The sequence below is a fragment of the Crocuta crocuta genome, unplaced genomic scaffold (assembly GCF_008692635.1).
Source record: "Crocuta crocuta isolate KB4526 unplaced genomic scaffold, BGI_CrCroc_1.0 scaffold144, whole genome shotgun sequence".
Lineage (NCBI taxonomy): Eukaryota > Metazoa > Chordata > Mammalia > Carnivora > Hyaenidae > Crocuta > Crocuta crocuta.
The window spans coordinates 1152876-1159912 of record NW_027529669.1 but is presented as its reverse complement, the minus strand read 5'-3'; the positions used below and the strand labels follow the sequence as shown (position 1 = coordinate 1159912).

At 47.1% G+C, this 7037-nt stretch overlaps 1 protein-coding gene across 1 annotated transcript in view; it reads right to left on the bottom strand.

The window, feature by feature from the left end:
• Positions 1-5117: 5117 nt before the first annotated feature.
• CUNH17orf67 (chromosome unknown C17orf67 homolog) overlaps positions 5118-7037 on the bottom strand; it is a 17895-nt gene continuing 15975 nt past the window's right edge. The window contains exon 4 of the mRNA XM_077762868.1: positions 5118-5532. The gene's annotated coding sequence lies outside the window, so the exon portion shown is untranslated. The remainder of the gene's footprint in view (positions 5533-7037) is intronic.

The following is a 7037-nucleotide window of genomic DNA, read 5'->3' as shown; positions in this document are numbered from 1 at the left end:
GGCTATCGGTTACACAGCACAGACCCACCCTGTGCCGTGCAGAGTCCCCAGGGCTTTACACACGGTAGGTTCTTTAGTCTCCACAGCCATCCTATACTGCAGGTCTGGTGTGGTCCTCATTTTACAGAAGAGGAAACTGAGGCAGAGAGGTTTGGACACTTGTCCCAGAGTCTCCCTTTAGTAAGCTCTGCTTCTAGGACATCAAAAACATCAGCCCTTCAACAACCGAGTTTTTTATTTGTTTTGAATGTTTATTTTATTTTTGAGAGAGACAGAGACAGAGTGTGAGCGGGAGAGGGACAGAGACGGAGGGAGATACAGAATCCAAAGCAGGCTCCAGGCTCTGAGCTGTCAGCACAGAGCCTGATGCGGGGCTCGAACCCACAAACCACGAGATCATGACCTGAGCCAAAGTCAGATGCCTTACCAACTGAGCCATCCAGGCACCCCAACAACCCAGTTTTTAAATGGGCAAAAGACTTAAACAGTTCTCCAAAGAAGATCGACAAATGGCCAATAGGCACGTGAACAGATGCTCAACATTACTAGTCATTATGCAAATCAAAACCACAATCAGATACCACTTCACACCCTCTCCACTGGCTATAATAAAAAAAATACAAATAAAAAAATAACAAGTGTTGGCAATGACGTGGAGAAATCAGAACCTTCGGGCATTGTTGGTGAGAATGTAAAATGGCACAGCCCCTATGGAAGAGTTAGGTGGTTCCTCAAAAGTTCAAGATAGAATTACCATATGACCCTGCAATTCTACTCCTATGTATATACCCAAAAGAAGTGAAAACAGCTATTCAGACCTTGTGCATGAACATTCATAGTGGTACTTGACAATAGCTGAAATATGGAAGCAACCTAAATGTTCATCAACTGATGAATGGATGAACAAAATGTAGTCTATCTACATATGCAATGAATATGACTCAGCCAAATAAAAGAATGATACATGCTACAGCACGGATGACTCTTCAAAATATACGATGAGTGAATGAAGCGAGGCACAAAAGCCATATCTTGTATCATTCCACTTACATGAAATTGGCAAATCCAGAGAACAGACTTCTGGTTGCCAGAGGCTGGAGAGAGAGACAAATAAAAAGTGACGGCTGCATGGGCACAGGGTCTCATTTTGGGATCATAAAATGTTCTGGAACTAGACAGTGGTGATGGTGGCACAATATTGTAGACGTACTAAATACCACTAAATTTTATGCTTTAAATTGATTAAAATGGTGGATTTGATGTTATATGAATTTTATAACTTTTTTCAAGAATCAGCCTTTCTCTTTTTTGTTAAGTTTATGGATTTATTCTGAAGGAGAGAGTGTAAGGGGGGAGGGGCAAAAAGGGAGGGGAGGCAGAATGTCAAGCAGGCTCTGCTGTCAGCACAGAGCCTGATATGGGCCTCCGTCTCACTAACTGCAAGATCATGACCTGAGCCGAAATCAAGAGTCAGATGCTTAACCAACTAAGCCACCCAGGCGCCCTTCTGTCTTTTTCCTCTCTTGGTCCACAGGGCCCAAAACGGTGTGAGGTGCACAGCAGGCAGTCAGAGCATACCTGGAGAAATGAGTAAAATAGATCAGAACCCAGACCTACAAACTCTTGGTCTTGGGTTCTTTCCACAACATCAGGAGGCTTCAGAAAACTGAGCCACACACAAAAATGAGTAGTCCATTTTACTCAGTTGAAAAATCTCTGAAGCAGAGATTTGTTTTCTATCAGATAGATGAGTTTACAAGTTTGAGGAGAACATTAACTGTGCTGTATGAGATTTACTGGCTACCTCCTTGGGGCAGACATTCTCCCTCTCTCTCCAGAGGTGAGGTCACCCTGGCTTTGTGGAAGCTCCTCAAACAAACCAGCTCCTTCCCCATCTCAGGACCTTTGCACTTGCTGCTGCCCCTGCCTGCAACAACACTCCCCATCTGCACCCTCACCTTGTCCTACTTCTCATCCCCACTCCATCTTTTTTTATCCAGGTGATCCCTTCACAATCATTGAAGGCACCCCCTCTAAGAAGCCTTCCCTGACAAGCCATACTAGCTCAGGAACGTAAGGATAGTTTAACATTAGGGAAATCTATCATCACATTAATGCTATTCCAAACAATATTGTCATTTCAATTAATGCAAAAGAGCATTTGAAAAATCAAATACCCATTTATCATTTTTTTCAAACTAGGAACAAAAGAGAACTACCCTAATCTTATAATAGCCTTCTACCAAAAGAATACAGCAATCATATTTATTCCCTTTAAAGAAAGGAATGAAAAAGAAAGAAAGAAAGAAAGAAAGAAAGAAAGAAAGAAAGAAAGAAAGAGAAAGGAAGGAAGGAAGGAAGAAAGGAAGAAAGAAAGAGGGGGGAAGGGAAAAGGAAGAAAGAAAGACAGACAGGAATGAGGCAAGAAGACACACTACTATGACATCTATTCAACACTGTTCTTGGGGTGCCTGGGTGGCTCAGTCGGTNTCCCCCGCCCCAGCTCATGCTCTGTCTCTCCCTCTCAAAAATAAATATTAAAAAAAAAAACTTTAGGGGCACCTGAGTGGTTCAGTCGGTTAAGCACCCAACTTCAGCTCAGCTCATGATCTCACAGTTTGTGGATTCGAGCCCCGTGTCAGGCTCTATGCTGACAGCTCAAAGCCAGGAGCCTACTTCAGATTCTGTGTCTCCCCTTCTCCTTGACCCTCCCCCACTCATGCGATGTCTCACTCTCTCTCTCTCAAAAATAAATAAAAACATTAAAAAAATTTTTTTATTTATTCAACACTGTTCTAGAAGTCCTAGCTATAGCAATAAGACACGAAAAACTAACAAGAAGTATAAGGATGGCACAAGAAAAAACAGTACTATCACGGACAATATGACTTTCCATATAGTGAATGCAATGAAATCTATAATATGTGAGAGACATTTATTTCCTGTTTCTTCATGGTGGTAACTGCATTAAAATACCACCACTGTCCTCTCTTTGCTCTCTCATTCACCCCAAAAGAGTAAGTTACTGGGTTTGGAGAAGGACCTAGATCTGCATACCTCAGTACCTTCCTCTCCATGGTCTTAGGGAGCAAGCCTGCCCCTAGGAAGCACTCATTCTCTGTTCTTCCATTCCAGAATTTTTCCAAGGGCAGGGCCCGTAGAAGATGCCTGTAGTTTTCCAACCCTCTCTGTCACAGGGCACATTTAATTCTGGAATGGAGTATTAAAGATTAGCTATAGATCTAATCCATATTTTCCAAAGACCCTTATTGGTAATAAAGGGTATCATTTTTATTCTGACTCCTACATCTGCTTCTCAGTTTATTCTAAACTTAGAAGCAAAAGCCATAAATAGTAATTATCTCAAAACCCCAAACTGTAATAATTAGTAAGAGATACCAGAGAGAGGTGGCTAGATATAATCAATATTTAAAAATCAATTTTATTCCTATACACAGCAGAATAACCAACTAGAAAATGTAATTTTAAGAAAACTCTGGGCGTGCCTGGGTGGCTCAGTTGGTTAAAAGTGTCTGACTCTTGATTTTGGTTCAGGTCATGATCTTGTGGCTCGTGAGATCGAGCCCCAAGTCTGACTCTGCACTGACAACGTGGAGCCTGCCTAGGATTCTATCTCTTCCCCAGCTCCTCTCCTACTCGCAAGCACCTCTCAGGTGAGGGGTGCAATGCTGTCCTGGTAAGGACACCTCCTGAGCCCTCAGGGAGCTCAGCTGAGAAAACCACTTAATCCAAGGCAGAAGGATTTTAGGTTTAGGGCACAGATGCAGTGTTTGGGGGGCCCAGAGCGGTGAGGGGTTTCCTAGCTTCAAATCCCAGCTGCTGCTCTCCTACCAGTCATGTGAACTTGAACAAACTGTCTGTAGGAGGCAGCATAATGCCCACCCACCAACCCCCCACATTATTCACATCCTAATCCCTGGACCCTGTAAATGTATTACCTCTCATGACAGTGAGGAGACGAGGTCACAGATGGGATTAAAGTTGCTAATCATCTAACCTGAAGATAGAGAGACCAGCTGGTTTATCTGAATGGGCTCAAAGTCATCACAAAGGTCCTTAACAGTGGAAGAGAGAGGCAGAAGAGACAGAATGATGTGGTGTGAGAAAGTCCCAGCCTGTCACTGCTGGCTTTGAAGATGGAGGAGGGGGACAGGAGATGAGAACGTAGGTGGCCTCTAGAATCTGGAAAAGGTGAGGAAACAGATTCACCCTTAGAGCCTGCAGAGAACAATGCAGCCCCTGCGTAAAGTGATAAATTCACGTTGTATTAAGCCACGAAGTTTTTGTTATACTTAAGACTAAAAATGATTACCATCTAAATTCTGTAAACCTCAGTTTTCTCATCTCTAAAGTGGGGATAATAACTGCATCTACTGTGTAGAGTAGGTGTGATGATTCAACAAGGTAGTGTATGGAAAAATCCTCATGCAGAGTTAGGGCCTGAGACCCTCTGTAACTTATCCCTAGACAAGCCCGCCCTGGCTCCCTTGGGAACAGGGACAGGCCCTCCCCCTGTAGCCCAGGGTACATGGGCATCTCTTCTTACCTCTTTTTGAGGATGCCAGATTCTCCCTGGGACCGTTCAGAACATTTTCCATTGCCCTCCCCATTTCTGATTTTGTTGCTCTTTGTCAGAGCCATCTCTGATTCTGGGAGCTGTGGGCAGGTGAGGGATTTAGAAGCCACAACCCCCTTTCCACCCCAAAATGTATCCTTGGCTAGAAGACCAGCCTGTGCACCTGCCATTGTGTGATGGCTCTATTTCCAGAACAGGCCTTGGGCAAGTCATCTCTCTACCAAAAGAGATGGCCCTCGTGAAAACTTGCTTGGTGTTTGGGTTTTCTTCCATGTCTTCACAGAACTGTAAGCTTTCTGATGCTGGATTCACAAAGATACACAGGGAGTGGCATCTCAGCTTTTCTTCTTGGAGAGGAAAGAGAGGAAGCACCATGGCGTGCAGGTTTAACACCAACATTTATTAGAGCAGATGGGGGAGGGGGGGGAATAGATGACCAAGCAGCTCCGCAGCCCTCCCCGTTGTGGTGAGTNTGGAGAGGAAAGAGAGGAAGCACCATGGCGTGCAGGTTTAACACCAACATTTATTAGAGCAGATGGGGGGGGCACGGGGAATAGATGACCAAGCAGCTCCGCAGCCCTCCCCGCTGTGGTGAGCTTCACTCCCCTGGGCAAGACTTCCCAGAGTCCTCAGGGCAGGCAGCCTGCCCCAAATGCCTCAGGGAAGCTCCCCCTTCTGCCACCCAACAAACTGTGGGAAGACCATGGCAGGAGAGGAGGGCGAGTTATACTTTAAGCTATTGGCTTTAGTGAGTGATGCAGGTTAGTAAAATGAAGCAGTGTGTATATATTTGCCATCAATCACCAAAGCACCCTTTGCTGTGCCCACAGCTCACGAGGTCTGAACCCATCCATCTCCACAGCTGAAAAACAAATGAAAGAAGGAGCCTCATCCCGTTTCGACAGTAGCCAGGTCGGTGCTTGTGACAATGCTTGCTGGAAAAGGAGAGAATAAATGATCATGTGATGATCCTGGGGATAAAAAGAAGGAGAGGGGAGGAGGGGGAGGAGGAAGGGGAGGAAGAGGAGGAGGAGAGGGCAACAGCCCTCAAGCTGTTGTTTCCTGAGCACTTCCCCCATGTGTGCCAGGCCACCACCATTTTCCATGCACTGACTTTTTTTAATGCTCAGAACGACCATGTAAGGGAGGAACCCTTACTATCCTCGTTTCGCAGACGAGGAAACAGAGAGAAATTGGACATTTTTCCCCGTGATCAGATTTCATGATCTGAACGCTCTGTGAGTTGGTGCGCCCCTCCAGCCACCACTTCCTTGTTTCCCTGTGAGTGCAAGCTGCCTGCAGTGAGGCCTCACTGCAATCTGGGTTTCACAGGAGCCTGAGGTCCTCACTCCAAGCTCACCAGCAGGGTCCCCATCCCCCCAGGGGCAGAGGAGGAAGCTGCACAGGGCGCACTCACCCAGAACCCACTCTTTCTGCCTGGCCTGTGCAAGGGTAACAGGTGCCTCCCTTTCTGGAGGGATGTCAGTCTAGCCCCTACCCCTCAAGCGGATGCTCCTCTCACTGTTTGCTGACGCCCCTGGGAGGGACTCCAGGACCCGGCAGTGCCGTCCACAGGGAGGCTGCGGGATGTGGTGTTGCCAGAAGACTGACATCCCAACCGCTGCCCAGCGTGAGTTAGGGGTGTGATCCTGCTCAGTTAGCCCCTCCATAACCTGGGGTTAAAAGTGTGCCCTCAAATGGCACAGGACTGTTAAAAGGATCAAAGAGGGGACTTTGTGTGAGAGCGCTCTGCAAATCACACAGAGCAAGACTCCAGAGGCGGTGTTGCTATGCAGACTCGCAGTAGCACGAAATCAACAACAATAAAGACAGAAGAGTTCTCTCAACTGCCGATGATAAACTACCCAATTATATCCTGTCCCGCTTCGTCCATAAAAATTACAGCTGCTAGGCTCACTCTCTGAAGGGGTTCGCTACTTTATCTAACAGGATTGGGGAAGGAGGAGAGAGACTGGGAGGGAAGCAGATCCTCCACCACATCCTGGTGTGGGAGCAGAGGTGCCCTGTGGCCTGAAAGAGTAAGCCCAGGGCAAGAGGGGGATGGAATGGACCGCCGGGCAGACCCCCAGGCCGGAAGGCTAGGGGAGGGCAGGAAAGAGGTTGCTGGTCCTGGTGATGGTGGTGATGGTCATAACGGATGTCACTAGTCAAGCCCATGGTTCTTGACCCCACCTGCAAAGACCCGAGTCTCCACAAGCCATACTTCTCCAGATTTGCATTCCAGTGTGACCTATGTGGACGGCAAATAGGATCCCATCCCCCCCTGTTTGGGATCTCTTGGTGAGTCAGTCGGGATCAGGCTCCCTGGCGTGTCCCCAGAGCCCTTCTCTACCTGGCTGCCGTCTCTCACCCCTGCCTGGCTCTTGCCAGTGCCCAGCCCACAGCCAGCTAACCAGCCTCGAAACCCCTGAGCCATGAG